Source organism: Ranitomeya variabilis, chromosome 2, assembly GCF_051348905.1.
Source record: "Ranitomeya variabilis isolate aRanVar5 chromosome 2, aRanVar5.hap1, whole genome shotgun sequence".
In the NCBI taxonomy this organism is placed as follows: Eukaryota; Metazoa; Chordata; class Amphibia; order Anura; family Dendrobatidae; genus Ranitomeya; species Ranitomeya variabilis.
The window spans coordinates 367,679,121-367,697,355 of record NC_135233.1 but is presented as its reverse complement, the minus strand read 5'-3'; the positions used below and the strand labels follow the sequence as shown (position 1 = coordinate 367,697,355).

The following is an 18,235-nucleotide window of genomic DNA, read 5'->3' as shown; positions in this document are numbered from 1 at the left end:
AGGAAGGCTTTAACTTGCTTCTTGGAAACTGGTTTTGGCCATGTTTGAATTGCCTCCACTTCACTGATTTGGGGTTTTATTTCTCCACGACCCACTATGTATCCAAGGTACTTAGCTTCTTCTTTACCCAAGGCACACTTCTTTGGGTTTATTGTAAAACCGGCCTCTCTTATAGCACCAAACACCGCTTGGACCTTTTCCAGATGACTCTCCCAATCCGGGCTAAAGATGACGATATCATCCAGGTACGCAGCAGCGTATGCCTTATGGGGTGCAAGGATTCTATCCATAGCCCTCTGGAAGGTCACCGGAGCTCCCTGTAGGCCAAACGGCATCCGGACATACTGGAAACATCCATCTGGTGTAGAAAACGCCGTCTTCTCCTTGGCTTCCTGTGCCATGGGGATCTGCCAATACCCCTTCGTCAAATCCAAGGTGGTTATGTACCTGGCAGGTCCAAGCCTTTCGATGAGCTCATCAACGCGGGGCATGGGATAAGCGTCAAACTTGGAGACCTCATTCAACTTCCGATAGTCGTTGCAAAACCTCCACTCTCCATCAGGTTTTGGGACCAGGACAATTGGGCTCGACCAACCACTCTTGGATTCCTCAATGACTCCAAGCTTCAACATACGCTCCACTTCCTTGGAGATAACTTCTCGTCGAGCCTCAGGAATACGATAGGGCTTCACGTTCACCCGCACATGTGGCTCTGTTAGGACCTCGTGCGCTATGACCTTCTTGTGTCCTGGCAACTCTGAAAACAGGTCCCTGTTTTTCTGGAGTAACTCCCGGCACTGTTGTTTCTGGGTCTTCGATAGCGTCTCCGCTATAGTAACCGCTCCAACCTCACCTTCTGGGTTGCTTAACAACGATGGAGTTACTGTCGGCTCTCTATCTTGCCACGGCTTGATGAGGTTGACATGGTATACTTGGAATGGTGTTGTGAATTTGCTTTTTGCTCTCTCTAGTGGTTACTAGTTTTTTGACTCTGGTTTTTCTGTCATTCCTTTTATCCGCACCTGGGTCGTTAGTTAGGGGTGTTGCTATATAAGCTCCCTGGACCTTCAGTTCAATGCCTGGCAACGTAGTTATCAGAGCTAGTCTGCTGTGCTCTTGTCTACTGATCCTGGTTCCAGTTATATCAGCTAAGTCTGCCTTTTGCTTTTTGCTATTTGTTTTGGTTTTGTATTTTTGTCCAGCTTGTTCCAAATCTATATCCTGACCTTTGCTGGAAGCTCTAGGGGGCTGGTGTTCTCCCCCCGGACCGTTAGACGGTTCGGGGGTTCTTGAATTTCCAGTGTGGATTTTGATAGGGTTTTTGTTGACCATATAAGTGACCTTTCTTTATTCTGCTATCAGTAAGCGGGCCTCTCTGTGCTAAACCTGGTTCATTTCTGTGTTTGTCATTTCCTCTTACCTCACCGTCATTATTTGTGGGGGGCTTCTATCCAGCTTTGGGGTCCCCTTCTCTGGAGGCAAGAAAGGTCTTTGTTTTCCTCTACTAGGGGTAGCTAGATTCTCCGGCTGGCGCGTGTCATCTAGAATCAACGTAGGAATGATCCCCGGCTACTTCTAGTGTTGGCGTTAGGAGTAGATATATGGTCAACCCAGTTACCACTGCCCTATGAGCTGGATTTTTGTATTCTGCAGACTTCCACGTACCTCTGAGACCCTCGCCATTGGGGTCATAACAGTTTGCCAGGCCAGTATTAAATGTTTAATGCATTGCAGAAGAGGGATTATAAGAAAGAAGATTCTGAGTTTTTTTTTTTTTTTCTTTCTTTCTCCTTCCCCTTTACCTCAGAGTGGCTATGCTTGCTGCAGACATGAATGTCCAGACCTTGATTACAAGTGTGGACCAGCTGGCTACTCGTGTGCAGGGCATACAAGACTATGTTATCAGAAATCCTAGGTCAGAACCTAAAATACCGATTCCTGAACTGTTTTCCGGAGACAGGTTTAAGTTTAGGAATTTCGTGAATAATTGTAAATTGTTTTTGTCTCTGAGACCCTGTTCATCAGGAGATTCTGCTCAGCAAGTAAAAATTGTTATTTCGTTCTTACGGGGCGACCCTCAGGATTGGGCTTTTTCGCTGGCGCCAGGAGATCCGGCATTGGCTGATCTTGATGCGTTTTTTCTGGCGCTCGGTTTACTTTATGAGGAACCCAATCTTGAGATTCAGGCAGAAAAGGCCTTGCTGTCTATGTCTCAGGGGCAGGACGAGGCTGAAGTGTATTGCCAAAAATTTCGGAAATGGTCCGTGCTGACACATTGGAACGAGTGTGCACTGGCCGCTAATTTTAGAAATGGCCTTTCTGAAGCCATTAAGAATGTTATGGTGGGTTTTCCCATTCCCGCAGGTCTGAATGATACTATGGCACTGGCTATTCAAATTGACCGGCGGTTGCAGGAGCGCAAAACCGCAAATTCCCTCATGGTGTTGTCTGAACAGACACCTAATTCGGTGCAATGTGATAGAAAAACCGCAAATTCCCTCATGGTGTTGTCTGAACAGACACCTGATTTAATGCAATGTGATAGAATCCTGACTAGAAATGAGCGGAAAATTCATAGACGCCGGAATGGCTTGTGCTACTACTGTGGTGATTCTACACATGTTATCTCAGCATGCTCTAAACGTATAGCTAAGGTTGTTAGTCCTGTCACCGTTGGTAATTTGCAACCTAAATTTATTCTGTCTGTAACTTTGATTTGCTCACTGTCATCTTATCCTGTCATGGCGTTTGTAGATTCAGGTGCTGCCCTGAGTCTCATGGATCTCTCATTTGCTAAGCGCTGTGGATTTACTCTTGAACCATTAGAAAATCCTATTCCTCTTAGGGGTATTGATGCTACACCATTGGCAGCAAATAAACCGCAGTATTGGACTCAGGTTACCATGTGCATGACTCCTGAACACTGCGAGGTGATACGTTTCCTGGTTTTACATAAAATGCATGATTTGGTCGTTTTAGGGCTGCCATGGTTACAGACCCATAATCCAGTCCTGGACTGGAAGGCTATGTCAGTCTCAAGTTGGGGCTGTCGTGGTATTCATGAGGATTCCCTGCCTGTGTCTATTGCTTCTTCTACGCCTTCGGAAGTTCCGGAGTATTTGTCTGATTATCAGGATGTCTTCAGTGAGTCTGAGTCCAGTGCACTGCCTCCTCATAGGGACTGTGACTGTGCTATAGATTTGATCCCAGGCAGTAAATTTCCTAAGGGAAGACTGTTTAATCTGTCGGTACCTGAACATACCGCTATGCGTTCATATATCAAGGAGTCTCTGGAAAAAGGACATATTCGTCCGTCTTCTTCCCCTCTTGGTGCGGGATTCTTTTTTGTGGCAAAAAAGGACGGATCTTTGAGACCTTGTATTGATTATCGGCTTTTAAATAAGATCACTGTCAAATTTCAGTATCCTTTACCGCTGTTGTCTGACTTGTTTGCCCGGATTAAGGGTGCCAAGTGGTTCACCAAGATAGACCTTCGTGGTGCGTACAACCTTGTGCGCATTAAGCAAGGTGATGAATGGAAAACCGCATTCAATACGCCCGAAGGTCATTTTGAGTACTTGGTGATGCCTTTTGGGCTCTCCAATGCGCCTTCAGTTTTTCAGTCCTTTATGCATGACATTTTCCGGAAGTATCTGGATAAATTTTTGATTGTTTATCTGGATGATATTTTGGTTTTTTCTGATAATTGGGATTCGCATGTGGAGCAGGTCAGGTTGGTCTTTAAAATTTTGCGTGAAAATTCTTTGTTTGTCAAGGGCTCAAAGTGTCTCTTTGGTGTACAGAAGGTTCCCTTTTTGGGGTTAATTTTTTCCCCTTCTGCTGTGGAGATGGACCCAGTCAAGGTCCGAGCTATTCTTGATTGGACTCAGCCCTCGTCAGTTAAGAGTCTTCAGAAGTTCTTGGGCTTCGCTAACTTCTACCGTCGTTTTATCGCTAATTTTTCTAGCATTGTGAAACCTTTGACGGATATGACCAAGAAGGGCTCCGATGTAGCTAACTGGGCTCCTGCTGCCGTGGAGGCTTTCCAGGAGTTGAAACGCCGGTTTACTTCGGCGCCTGTTTTGTGCCAGCCTGACGTCTCACTTCCCTTTCAGGTTGAGGTGGATGCTTCGGAGATTGGGGCAGGGGCCGTTTTGTCGCAGAGAGGCCCTGGTTGCTCTGTTATGAAACCTTGTGCCTTTTTCTCTAGGAAGTTTTCGCCTGCCGAGCGAAATTATGATGTGGGCAATCGGGAGTTGTTGGCCATGAAATGGGCATTTGAGGAGTGGCGTCATTGGCTCGAGGGTGCTAAGCATCGTGTGGTGTTCTTGACTGATCACAAAAATCTGATGTATCTCGAGTCTGCTAAACGCCTTAATCCGAGACAGGCCCGCTGGTCATTGTTTTTCTCCCGCTTTGATTTTGTTGTCTCGTATTTACCAGGTTCAAAGAATGTGAAGGCCGATGCTCTTTCTAGGAGCTTTGTGCCTGATGCTCCTGGAGTCGCTGATCCTGTTGGTATTCTTAAAGATGGAGTTATCTTGTCAGCTATTTCTCCGGATCTGCGACGTGTGTTGCAGAGATTTCAGGCTGATAGGCCTGAGTCTTGTCCACCTGACAGACTGTTTGTCCCGGATAAGTGGACCAGCAGAGTCATTTCCGAGGTTCATTCCTCGGTGTTGGCAGGTCACCCGGGAATTTTTGGCACCAGAGATCTGGTGGCCAGGTCCTTTTGGTGGCCTTCCTTGTCAAGGGATGTGCGGTCATTTGTGCAGTCCTGTGGGACTTGTGCTCGAGCTAAGCCTTGCTGTTCTCGTGCCAGCGGTTTGCTCTTGCCCTTGCCTGTCCCGAAGAGACCTTGGACACATATCTCCATGGATTTCATTTCTGATCTTCCGCTATCTCAGGGCATGTCCGTTATCTGGGTGATATGTGATCGCTTCTCCAAGATGGTCCATTTGGTTCCTTTGCCTAAGCTGCCTTCCTCTTCCGATCTGGTTCCTGTGTTTTTCCAGAACGTGGTTCGTTTGCACGGCATCCCTGAGAATATTGTGTCAGACAGAGGATCCCAGTTCGTTTCCAGGTTCTGGCGATCCTTTTGTAGTAGGATGGGCATTGATTTGTCGTTTTCGTCTGCTTTCCATCCTCAGACTAATGGACAGACGGAGCGAACCAATCAGACTTTGGAGGCTTATTTGAGGTGTTTTGTCTCTGCTGATCAGGACGATTGGGTGACATTCTTGCCGTTGGCTGAGTTTGCCCTTAATAATCGGGCTAGTTCCGCCACCTTGGTTTCGCCTTTTTTCTGCAACTCTGGTTTCCATCCTCGCTTTTCTTCGGGTCATGTGGAGCCTTCTGACTGTCCTGGGGTGGATTCTGTGGTGGATAGGTTGCAGCAGATCTGGAATCATGTGGTGGACAACTTGAAGTTGTCACAGGAGAAGGCTCAGCGCTTTGCCAACCGCCGCCGCGGTGTGGGTCCCCGACTACGCGTTGGGGATTTGGTGTGGCTTTCTTCCCGCTTTGTTCCTATGAAGGTCTCCTCTCCCAAATTTAAACCTCGTTTTATTGGGCCTTACAAGATATTGGAAATCCTTAATCCTGTATCTTTTCATCTGGATCTTCCTGTGTCGTTTGCTATTCACAATGTATTTCATAGGTCCTTGTTGCGGCGGTACATTGTGCCTGTAGTTCCTTCTGCTGAGCCTCCTGCTCCGGTGTTGGTTGAGGGCGAGTTGGAGTACGTGGTGGAGAAGATCTTGGATTCTCGCCTCTCCAGGCGGAGGCTTCAGTACCTGGTCAAGTGGAAGGGCTATGGTCAGGAGGATAATTCCTGGGTGGTCGCCTCTGATGTTCATGCGGCCGATTTAGTTCGTGCCTTTCATGCCGCTCATCCTGATCGCCCTGGTGGTCGTGGTGAGGGTTCGGTGACCCCTCACTAAGGGGGGGGTACTGTTGTGAATTTGCTTTTTGCTCTCTCTAGTGGTTACTAGTTTTTTGACTCTGGTTTTTCTGTCATTCCTTTTATCCGCACCTGGGTCGTTAGTTAGGGGTGTTGCTATATAAGCTCCCTGGACCTTCAGTTCAATGCCTGGCAACGTAGTTATCAGAGCTAGTCTGCTGTGCTCTTGTCTACTGATCCTGGTTCCAGTTATATCAGCTAAGTCTGCCTTTTGCTTTTTGCTATTTGTTTTGGTTTTGTATTTTTGTCCAGCTTGTTCCAAATCTATATCCTGACCTTTGCTGGAAGCTCTAGGGGGCTGGTGTTCTCCCCCCGGACCGTTAGACGGTTCGGGGGTTCTTGAATTTCCAGTGTGGATTTTGATAGGGTTTTTGTTGACCATATAAGTGACCTTTCTTTATTCTGCTATCAGTAAGCGGGCCTCTCTGTGCTAAACCTGGTTCATTTCTGTGTTTGTCATTTCCTCTTACCTCACCGTCATTATTTGTGGGGGGCTTCTATCCAGCTTTGGGGTCCCCTTCTCTGGAGGCAAGAAAGGTCTTTGTTTTCCTCTACTAGGGGTAGCTAGATTCTCCGGCTGGCGCGTGTCATCTAGAATCAACGTAGGAATGATCCCCGGCTACTTCTAGTGTTGGCGTTAGGAGTAGATATATGGTCAACCCAGTTACCACTGCCCTATGAGCTGGATTTTTGTATTCTGCAGACTTCCACGTACCTCTGAGACCCTCGCCATTGGGGTCATAACAGAATGGTTTCCGTCTTCCTGGTTGGTGAATTTTATAATTTACTTCACCAAGTTTCTCGACAACCTCATATGGCCCTTGCCATTTGGCCAAGAACTTGCTTTCCACCGTCGGAACTAACACAAGAACTCGGTCTCCCGGATTGAACTGCCTCACTCTTGCAGACCGGTTGTAGATTCTGGCCTGAGCTTCTTGTGCCTGGAGGAGGTGTTCTTTCACGATAGGCATCACCTTTGCAATCCTCTGCTGCATCAGGGCCACATGCTCAATGACGCTTCTGTGGGGCGTGGCTTCGGCTTCCCAGGTTTCCTTGGCTACATCCAGGAGTCCTCGCGGATGTCGGCCATATAGAAGCTCAAACGGTGAGAACCCTGTGGAGGCCTGTGGAACGTCACGAATGGAAAACATCAGATAGGGTAAGAGACAATCCCAGTCTCTACCGTCTTTCTCTATAGCCTTTCAATTTGTCATACTCCTTGGCATCCTGCAAGGTCAAATCATAGTATGCCTTCTGAGGTTCCCCGTCAGGTAAGGTGCCAACACCTCTGCCCACTGCTCTGGCAGAAGTTTTTCCCTCTCAGCGACCCTCTCAAACACCGTCAGGAAGGCCTCAACATCATCCCCGGGAGTAATTTTCTGTAATGCGCGTCTTACCGTCTTCCGGACGTGGGTGTCATCAGCCAAACCTGGGGTTGGGGCGCTCATCTTGCCCTGGATGGCGGTTGACAGAAGCTGCATCTGCTGCCGTTGCTCCTGCTGACTCTGCCGTTGCTCCTGCTGGCTCTGTTGTATCTGCTGCATCAACAGCCTGTTGGTCTCTTGCTGCTGTGACTGCAACAGCCTGTTGGTCTCTTGCTGTACCTGCTGCCGTTGCTCCTGCTGTGACTGCAACTGGACCAAGTGTTTCAGCAGTTCCTCCATTTTCCCCGGCTGGCTTACAACAGACTTGACCCAGGACATTCAATAACAGACTTTTCGTCTCCGCTGGGAACGCTGCCCGCACGTCTACCACCAATTGTAGGGGTTTCACTCACTCAGGTGCGATGGCTGACACTTCAGGAGGCACGTTCCTTTAAAAAGTTCATAGGTTTATTACATCATAAACCATGTGGCAAAATAACAGCAAACAAATAGCCTTTAGTTCAGGAAAAGGAAAAACAAAGTGTCCAGTCCACCAGGCTCAGACCTGGAACTTTAACACACTCAGGAGCCTAGCAGCTCCACACATATCCACTGTGTTAAGTATTAGGCTTTCTTTTATAGGTCTAACCACACCCAGAACCCATCACATGATCAGGCATGTGGTTGTGACATCACCACAGGTCCTGACAGACATATAGGTAGCTATGGCTACATCACAGCGGTAAGCCATCTATGCGACACATATCTCCCGTCGATTAGACACCCTTTAGCCACGCTACATACCTCCCCCCTCTGCCTAAAGCCGTGGGGCTTGGCACTTTCCCCCACTAGACAAGGGATTCTTGACAGGGCATCAGCATTACCATGCAGCTTTCCGGCCCTATGTTCCACATGGAAACAGAAGTCCTGCAGGGCTAAGAACCAATGGGTGACCCTAGCATTTCTACCCTTCATTTCCCTCATCCACCTAAGTGGGGCATGGTCGGATATCAATCTAAATTTACGTCCCAGCAGATAGTACCGTAATGTGTCCACCGCCCATTTTATGGCCAAGCACTCCTTCTCAACGACTGAGTAGTTCTTTTCAGACGAGGACAACTTCCTACTCAGATAGAGGACAGGATGCTCCTCCCCATGTAGCTCCTGGGAAAGAACTGCTCCCACCCCGACATCTGAGGCATCTGTCTGAAGAATAAACTATTTTTTGAAGTTTGGGGCCATCAGAACGGGTTGCTTACACAAAGCCTCTTTCATTCCTTGGAAGGCTGACTCTGTTTCTTCGGACCACTTAACCATTACTGATTTTGTCCCTTTTAGCAGGTCAGTCAGAGGCGCAGCCATCATGGCGAAGTTTGGGATGAACCTCCTGTAATATCCCACGATACCCAGGAAGGCTTTAACTTGCTTCTTGGAAACTGGTTTTGGCCATGTTTGAATTGCCTCTACTTCACTGATTTGGGGTTTTATTTCTCCACGACCCACTATGTATCCAAGGTACTTAGCTTCTTCTTTACCCAAGGCACACTTCTTTGGGTTTATTGTAAAACCGGCCTCTCTTATAGCACCAAACACCGCTTGGACCTTTTCCAGATGACTCTCCCAATCCGGGCTAAAGATGACGATATTATCCAGGTACGCAGCAGCGTATGCCTTATAGGGTGCAAGGATTCTATCCATAGCCCTCTGGAAGGTCACCGGAGCTCCCTGTAGGCCAAACGGCATCCGGACATACTGGAAACATCCATCTGGTGTAGAAAACGCCGTCTTCTCCTTGGCTTCCTGTGCCATGGGGATCTGCCAATACCCCTTCGTCAAATCCAAGGTGGTTATGTACCTGGCAGGTCCAAGCCTTTCGATGAGCTCATCAACGCGGGGCATGGGATAAGCGTCAAACTTGGAGACCTCATTCAACTTCCGATAGTCGTTGCAAAACCTCCACTCTCCATCAGGTTTTGGGACCAGGACAATTGGGCTCGACCAACCACTCTTGGATTCCTCAATGACTCCAAGCTTCAACATACGCTCCACTTCCTTGGAGATAACTTCTCGTCGAGCCTCAGGAATATGATAGGGCTTCACGTTCACCCGCACATGTGGCTCTGTTAGGACCTCGTGCGCTATGACCTTCGTGTGTCCTGGCAACTCTGAAAACAGGTCCCTGTTTTTCTGGAGTAACTCCCGGCACTGTTGTTTCTGGGTCTTCGATAGCGTCTCCGCTATAGTAACAGCTCCAACCTCACCTTCTGGGTTGCTTAACAACGATGGAGTTACTGTCGGCTCTCTATCTTGCCACGGCTTGATGAGGTTGACATGGTATACTTGGAATGGTTTCCGTCTTCCTGGTTGGTGAATTTTATAATTTACTTCACCAAGTTTCTCGACAACCTCATATGGCCCTTGCCATTTGGCCAAGAACTTGCTTTCCACCGTCGGAACTAACACAAGAACTCGGTCTCCCGGATTGAACTGCCTCACTCTTGCAGACCGGTTGTAGATTCTGGCCTGAGCTTCTTGTGCCTGGAGGAGGTGTTCTTTCACGATAGGCATCACCTTTGCAATCCTCTGCTGCATCAGGGCCACATGCTCAATGACGCTTCTGTGGGGCGTGGCTTCGGCTTCCCAGGTTTCCTTGGCTACATCCAGGAGTCCTCGCGGATGTCGGCCATATAGAAGCTCAAACGGTGAGAACCCTGTGGAGGCCTGTGGAACGTCACGAATGGAAAACATCAGATAGGGTAAGAGACAATCCCAGTCTCTACCGTCTTTCTCTATAGCCTTTCAATTTGTCATACTCCTTGGCATCCTGCAAGGTCAAATCATAGTATGCCTTCTGAGGTTCCCCGTCAGGTAAGGTGCCAACACCTCTGCCCACTGCTCTGGCAGAAGTTTTTCCCTCTCAGCGACCCTCTCAAACACCGTCAGGAAGGCCTCAACATCATCCCCGGGAGTAATTTTCTGTAATGCGCGTCTTACCGTCTTCCGGACGTGGGTGTCATCAGCCAAACCTGGGGTTGGGGCGCTCATCTTGCCCTGGATGGCGGTTGACAGAAGCTGCATCTGCTGCCGTTGCTCCTGCTGACTCTGCCGTTGCTCCTGCTGGCTCTGTTGTATCTGCTGCATCAACAGCCTGTTGGTCTCTTGCTGCTGTGACTGCAACAGCCTGTTGGTCTCTTGCTGTACCTGCTGCCGTTGCTCCTGCTGTGACTGCAACTGGACCAAGTGTTTCAGCAGTTCCTCCATTTTCCCCGGCTGACTTACAACAGACTTGACCCAGGACATTCAATAACAGACTTTTCGTCTCCGCTGGGAACGCTGCCCGCACGTCTACCACCAATTGTAGGGGTTTCACTCACTCAGGTGCGATGGCTGACACTTCAGGAGCCACGTTCCTTTAAAAAGTTCATAGGTTTATTACATCATAAACCATGTGGCAAAATAACAGCAAACAAATAGCCTTTAGTTCAGGAAAAGGAAAAACAAAGTGTCCAGTCCACCAGGCTCAGACCTGGAACTTTAACACACTCAGGAGCCTAGCAGCTCCACACATATCCACTGTGTTAAGTATTAGGCTTTCTTTTATAGGTCTAACCACACCCAGAACCCATCACATGATCAGGCATGTGGTTGTGACATCACCACAGGTCCTGACAGACATATAGGTAGCTATGGCTACATCACAGCGGCAAGCCATCTATGCGACACATATCTCCCATCGATTAGACACCCTTTAGCCACGCTACAATATATATATATATATATATATATATATATATATATATATATATATATATATGCAGTCATATGAAAAGGTTTGGGCACCCCTATTAATCTTAAGCTTAATGTTTTATAAAAATTGGGTTTTTTGCAACAGCTATTTCAGTTTCATATGTCTAATAACTGTTGGACACAGTAATGTTTCTGCCTTGAAATGAGGTTTATTGTACTAACAGAAAATGTGCAATCTGCATTCAAGCAAAATTTAACAGGTGCATAAGTATGGGCACCCTTATCATTTTCTTGTTTTAAATACTCCTACCTACTTTTTACTGACTTACTAAAGCACTTTTTTTGGTTTTATAACCTCATTGAGCTTTGAACTTCATAGCCAGGTGTATGCAATCATGAGAAAAAAAAGTGGCCACTTGCAAGTTGTTCTCCTGTTTGAATCTCCTCCGAAGAGTGGCATCATGGGCTCCTCAAAACAACTGTCAAATGATCTGAAAACAAAGATTATTCAACATAGTTGTTCAGGGGAAGGATACAAAAAGCTGTCTCCGAGATTTAACCTGTCAATTTCCACTGTGAGGAACATAGTAAGGAAATGGAAGAACACAGGTACAGTTCTTGTTAAGGCCAGAAGTGGCAGTCCAAGAAAAACATCAGAAAGGCAGAGAAGAAGAATGGTGAGATCAGTCAAGGACAATCCTCAGGCCACCTCCAGAGATCTGCAGCATCAACTTGCTGCAGATGGTGTCACTGTGCATCGCTCAACTATACAACGCACTTTGCACAAGGAGAAGCTGTATGGGAGAGTGATGCGAAAGAAGCCGTTTCTGCAAGCACATCACAAACAGAGTCGGCTGAGGTATGCAAAAGCACATTTGGAGAAGCCAATTTATTTTTGGAAGAAGGTCCTGTGGACTCATGAAACCAAGATTGAGTTGTTTGGTAATACAAAAAGGCGTTATGCATGGCGGCAAAAAAACACAGTGCGTTGTATAGTTGACCGATGCAGAGTGACACCATCTGCAGCAAGTTGATGCTGCAGCTCTCTGGAGATGGTCTGAGGATTGTCCTTGACTGATCTCACCATTCTTCTTCTCTGCCTTTCTGATGTTTTTCTTGGCCTGCCACTTCTGGCCTTAACAAGAACTGTACCTGTGGTCTTCCTTTTCCTTACTATGTTCCTCACAGTGGAAATTGACAGGTTAAATCTCAGACAGCTTTTTGTATCCTTCCCCTGAACAACTATGTTCAATAATCTTTGTTTTCAGATCATTTGACAGTTGTTTTGAGGAGCCCATGATGCCACTCTTCAGAGGAGATTCAAACAGGAGAACAACTTGCAAGTGGCCACTTTAAGTAGCTTTTCTCACGATTGCATACACCTAGCTATGAAGTTCAAAACTCAATGAGGTTACAAAACCAAAAAAAGTACTTTAGTAAGTCAGTAAAAAGTAGGTAGGAGTATTTAAAACAAGAAAATGATAAGGGTGCCCATACTTATGCACCTGTCAAATTTTGTTTGAATGCAGATTGCACATTTTCTGTTAGTACAATAAACCTCATTTCAAGGCAGAAACATTACTGTGTCCAACAGTTATTAGATATATGAAACTGAAATAGCTGTTATACCATTATAACCATAAACCATTTTTATAAAACATTAAGCTTAAGATTAATAGGGGTGCCCAAACTTTTTCATATGACTGTATATATATATATATATATATATATATATATATATATATATATTTCATATGACTGTATATATATATATATATATATATATATATATATATATATATATATGTATTTATGGGATCTACTTTCTGGGATCCACTTTCTGATATTTACTCTATGGCATACACCATCTGGGATCTACTGCATGGAATCTGCTCAATATGGGATCCACTCAATGGTATCTACACTATGAGATACACTGTCTGGGAACTGCTGCATGGGATTTGCAAAATGAGATCCACTCTGTGGTTCCTACTCTACTGAATCTACTCTATTTGGATCTATTTGGTGGGATACACTCTATGTTTCCTTCCATATGGGATCTATTCTTTGGTATTTGTTTGATGGGATCCACTCAACAGTAGCTACTCAATGGTACCTACTTCATAGGATCCACTTCAAGTCATCTACTCTATGGTATCTACTCAATGGGATCCATCACATGATATCCACTCTGTTATCTACTTGATGGTGTCTATTTTGTTGGATCAACTATATGTTACCTACTTTAGTCTGTAAAAAAGAGATATTTAGGTATCTACTATCTGGGGTTCACTCCATGTCATCTACTCTATGAGATCCACTGTATGGGATCTACTAGAAGAAATCTCCTATAAGCTATATACTTACTCTATGAGATCCACTGTATGGGATCTACTAGAAGAAATCTCCTATAAGTTATACACTCTGTGGTTCTTAATTTATGGGATTCAATCTATGGGATATACTCTGAAATCCACTCCATGGTATCTACTTTATGAGATCCACTCTATAGCAGCTACTTAATGGTACCTACTCTATGGGATCCAATTTATGTTATCTACTCTATGGTATCTAGTCCATGAGATCAACTGTGTGGTATCTACTTTTTTGGCATCTATTCTATGGGATCTATGCTATGGCATCTACTCTACCCTATCGGATCCACTCTATGGCACATACTCTGTGCTATCTACTATAGGGATCCAGTCAATGACATCTACCTATAGGATCCACTCTATAGCATCTACTCTATGGGACTGGCACGGCCGGATCTGGTAAACTTTGTTCTTTCCCTATACCACTATTGTTCGGATTGTTTTGCCCTCCACCACTACATGCAGAAATGACAACTATGGCCTAAAATGTAGGGCCTTTCCCGATCATTAGGGGCATGCTGGGCAGTTTGATTACTGAGCAGTTACCAATTGCCTAAAATCCCTCTCTCGCCATGGAGGAGCATTTTGACGTCTCTTCAAATCTGAGCGTTAGCCAATTTCCATTACATCACTAAATCTGACCTACAGACTCAGGATGGAATGGAATTAATGGCAGCCCAAATGATTCAATGGATTCCATTGTCATGTAATGGACAACACTATCTTATAATAAAAAGCAGATTTACCCAATGTCAGAAGGTGAAACTTTCACTCAGTAACCATTTTGCTCATTGGAAACTTCTGTCATACACAATAAAATCAGAAAATTCACTGGCATCATTTTCTGTAGACCATCATACATGTGAAACCAATTATACTTACAAGAACGCAGAGCTGGTCACTGGACAAAATTATCATAAATTATAAAAGAACGCAAAACATAAGAAAGCAGGGTTCATTGTAACCCAACGGTCAAGGAAACAGGGTCAATGGAAAGCAGACGGTGGACTATCAAGTGTACCCAGAACCTATTAGGATGAGTAATGAGAAGATATAGCTTGAGATATCTCTCATCAAACCCCCTATTAGATCATTTTTACCTAATCGGGGTCTAATGTTAACATGTTTACCTAACGGAGGTCCGAGGTTGGACTGGCTCACAAGAAGATCCTCCAGTTGGTTATGGCCATGGTCAAGAAAGAAAGAGACATACATACAAGTGATTGCCCGTGAATTAACTTCCGAATGGGGTTGTCTGCTCCATCATACACACTAGATGTTTGGCTGATCCGGACAACTGATATATATAGGGGTCTTAAAGGACAATGTTGTTTCAGTCCCTGGGTCCACCAGGGGGTTCTCTAATGTTGTGATGAGCCATTCCAACCTTCAGTGATATGACTATTACTGTATGTACATAGTAGATAAAATTAATTTGTATAGATGGAAAATAGATCCTCATAATTATTTATTTTGATGATCCTCAGGTCTACACATTAGATGTGAGCACTTTCTTAGATTTCACCAGGTGGACATGACTTGTGAAGAGTTGTATTCTGCTCTTTCCAGACATCTATGCTATGGGAAGACACATGGCTAATGTAAGGGAGGGACTTCATGTGCCAAAGGATACATGCCCACTGGCACCAAACTTTCAATAAAAACAATACACAATCTATGCACTGAAATGTACAATGGACTGCTGCAATAGGCATGTGGTATACATCACATGTCAGCTGTGCTCACCAATGGTGCATATGACTTTTCAATGTGAATTCTTGGCATGTCTTGAAGGCAGCAAGCACTACTATGCAAGGTACACATTTGGATCAGCTGGTGCAGACTTTGGTGGGTAACCAGTCCACATTACAGTCAGGGGGATTTAATATTTCCTGTGAAGCCAGAAAAATTGTAGACATGGTCCACCAAGTATATATATCGTAGAACTGTACCCATATGTATCCTCGTAGGTTGTGAAGTTGAGTGAACCTTCTCCTGGTTCTGTCTAGCACCCTCTCTCCCTGTTCAACTGCAATGGAGGAACCTCATTTAAAGACTTGATCAGGCCAACGCCAAACATTGAAATAGAAACCTATGGTAGAGATATGGATCATCCCATGGATGTGTGTAATGCTACACAGTGTACCTACCTGATGACACATTACATTGGCAGCTGTCCTCTGGTATGGTCTATTTATCTGACACATCACAACATTCTAGCACCCCTGGAGTTCTCTGTCACACATAATGCAACACCATTGGTCTTACTCATACTAAAACAGTCTAGTTTATTAAAGGGTTAGAGTCGGACCTGACTCACATGTCAAGGGTTTACTCACTTAACAACTATGTAAATGGCTACCTTCAAAAGCGTCAATCTTCTCGCAGTGGATGAGCTACAAGTCCTATTTCAGAATATTGGGCCTTTTAGTAGCTAAAAGTTCTTCAAAAAAGGAAATTCTGGAACTTTCTTAAGTTTCTTCAACCAGTAGAAAAGGAATTTGAGAACTGACCCTCAAAGGGATTGTTTGGAAAGGCAAGATGGCTATTTGCCCTTGGATAAATGTGGCCTAAACATGTAACTAGCTAACAAGGAACTGATGTGAGCACTGATGTTTCGACCATGAGTCAAGGATTAGAAATAAGCAGTACATCGGTGGGGTCTGTAAAACAGACCTTAGACGAAAAGTGAAAAACATGATGTTTATTGTATGAAAAGACCAACAAGTATAAGTGAGGTAAATCTTCTAATCTAAACGTCTTACGTTTGCTGAGAACACAATATTTACACACATGTTCATCTAACAAAGAAGCTTAGGCCTTGACCAATTTTGAGGATTAGTGTATATCTGATGAACAGCTGTATTTACAGAGACATTATATCTCAAAGCGCAAAGAAGGACAAATGATCAAGACCTTCTACCATGCTGAGGGCCATAAGTCTTCACCAATTTTCCAGAGTGAGCTCAGTAAAGCGATGAAGGACCTTATGAGACAATGTGGTGGCCTCAAAGGCATTGAATGGATTCTATGGACTAATGATATTCACGATAGGAAGTCACCTGGACATTAGAATGCTGGAAAGTTAAGTAACCTTACCTAGATCTGGGACGGTATCAGTACACTTAGTTTCCCTCCTTCTATAACATTACACTATATTGACTGTCACTGAATTAGCATGAAAACCTTAAGGGGTCAATCCAAAATCTTGTTTTTCATCACTATTGTTCCATTGTCTGTCCATTCAGCTTCACCTGTTTCTTCTCAAAATCTCAGGAGTAGTAAGATCATAGGTCAGGAGGACAATGGTGGATCTTACGACTTGGAGAACATTTTTAAGGGGTTCTGCCTCAATAATGGACACTTGGTGGGGCGTGGAGGGTGTAAAATGAATAATGAGATTCTCAGAAGACCTAACCAGATACACCCCTACTTGAACATAGCTGACTCAGTAGGAATGATTGACCAATTTATCTCTATAGACTCTCAGGTCTTGTTAGATAGGACACAATGAGAGGAGACAATGCCACATAAGATGATACTAACAAGCTACATATAACTCTATATCATTTGTGGTTTTGTCACCCCCAGTTGTAAGAGGAGATCCCAGGTCTGCATTTCAGCCAATTTTAAGTCTCGTGCTCTCCCCCTTTTACTAGCTCAGCCCCCATACTCCTATTGTTCTATGTAAGAGTGGTCTTACCTTATGTGTGCAACTCTCTGTGCCCCAGTTTGAGGTTTACCGGTCAGACAAATGCCATCTGGTAGTCCCCCCTAAAAAAATAAAAAATCACATCCTTATCCACATGAAGTGATGAAGTCCCTTTTTCTAAGTTGGAGGTTTGGCACTAAATCCTGAGGATGGTCCCCGCATCCAAGTTTAAGGATAAAGCCAGATTCATTGACAGGGGTGCCCGTCTCCTTCAAGTCACAGGGGACTGGTGGGGTCTATGGAGAGAGATAGAAGCTGGACAATCCAGAGGAAATAAGGGGCCAGGGCTGTGTAATCAGCCAGGGAGGGGAGGGAGAGAGAGAATGGGAGCAGGGGGAGGGAGGCACAGCTGAGAGGGGGAGAATGGGCTGGAGCAGTAACAAAACTCTCAAAAGTTTCCTGCTTCTCTTAACCTCTCCACTGCCAGACAGGAAGCCATACATGCTGGTACCGATGCCCACCTACTTCTCCGCAGGTACTGACAGACAGGAAGCCATGTATGCTGGTACCGGTGCCCACCTACGTCTCCGCAGGTACCTACCTATCTCACTAGAAGCCACTGTGCACCAGCTACTTTCCCAGTTTAGCCAGCACCGGATAACTAATTGCAACTTTATATATATATATATATATATATATATATATATATATATATATATATATATATATATATATATATATATAGCTATGGGGGCTCATTATATATCTTTTTCTTTTAGACACTCATCCATTTAGCACATTTTCCAACATTGTCACGTTCTTTGTTCCGGAGCGCGCACCTCCCCTGCCTCACATCTTCCAGCTTGCCGGGAGGGCTGGTGTGCTCCAGATCATTGACATTTCTTATTAGTGACCTGACTGGTCCAAATTTTGGACCCTCCATTCCGGCTAGTAAAAGCAACTTTGCAGGACTGGTGGAGTGATCCAGCCCGCTTCAGAACAGCGCTTACAAGCTGAATAGCAAAGAGCTTACAAGCAAGCAGGGACAGACATACCATTGGTGAAACCTAGGAACCCAATGGGGCCACTTCAACCTCCAACGTAGGTGGAATTGTGCATTACAATGACTCATTGG

General features: G+C 45.1%; 1 protein-coding gene and 1 long non-coding RNA gene across 3 annotated transcripts in view; one reads left to right on the top strand and one right to left on the bottom strand.

Moving 5' to 3' along the window:
- PLEKHG2 (pleckstrin homology and RhoGEF domain containing G2) overlaps window positions 1–17,359 on the bottom strand; it is a 133,727-nt gene extending 116,368 nt beyond the window's left edge. The window contains exon 1 of the mRNA XM_077285887.1: window positions 17,152–17,359. The gene's annotated coding sequence lies outside the window, so the exon portion shown is untranslated. The remainder of the gene's footprint in view (window positions 1–17,151) is intronic.
- A 220-nt stretch (window positions 17,360–17,579) lies between these two features.
- The window catches only part of LOC143809433 (uncharacterized), a 53,875-nt gene continuing 53,219 nt past the window's right edge, over window positions 17,580–18,235 (top strand). Inside the window, exon 1 of one of the 2 annotated variants that reach the window (XR_013222275.1) lies at window positions 17,580–17,693. This is a non-coding gene — a long non-coding RNA (uncharacterized LOC143809433). The remainder of the gene's footprint in view (window positions 17,694–18,235) is intronic. The other variant, XR_013222274.1, reaches the window with a different exon arrangement.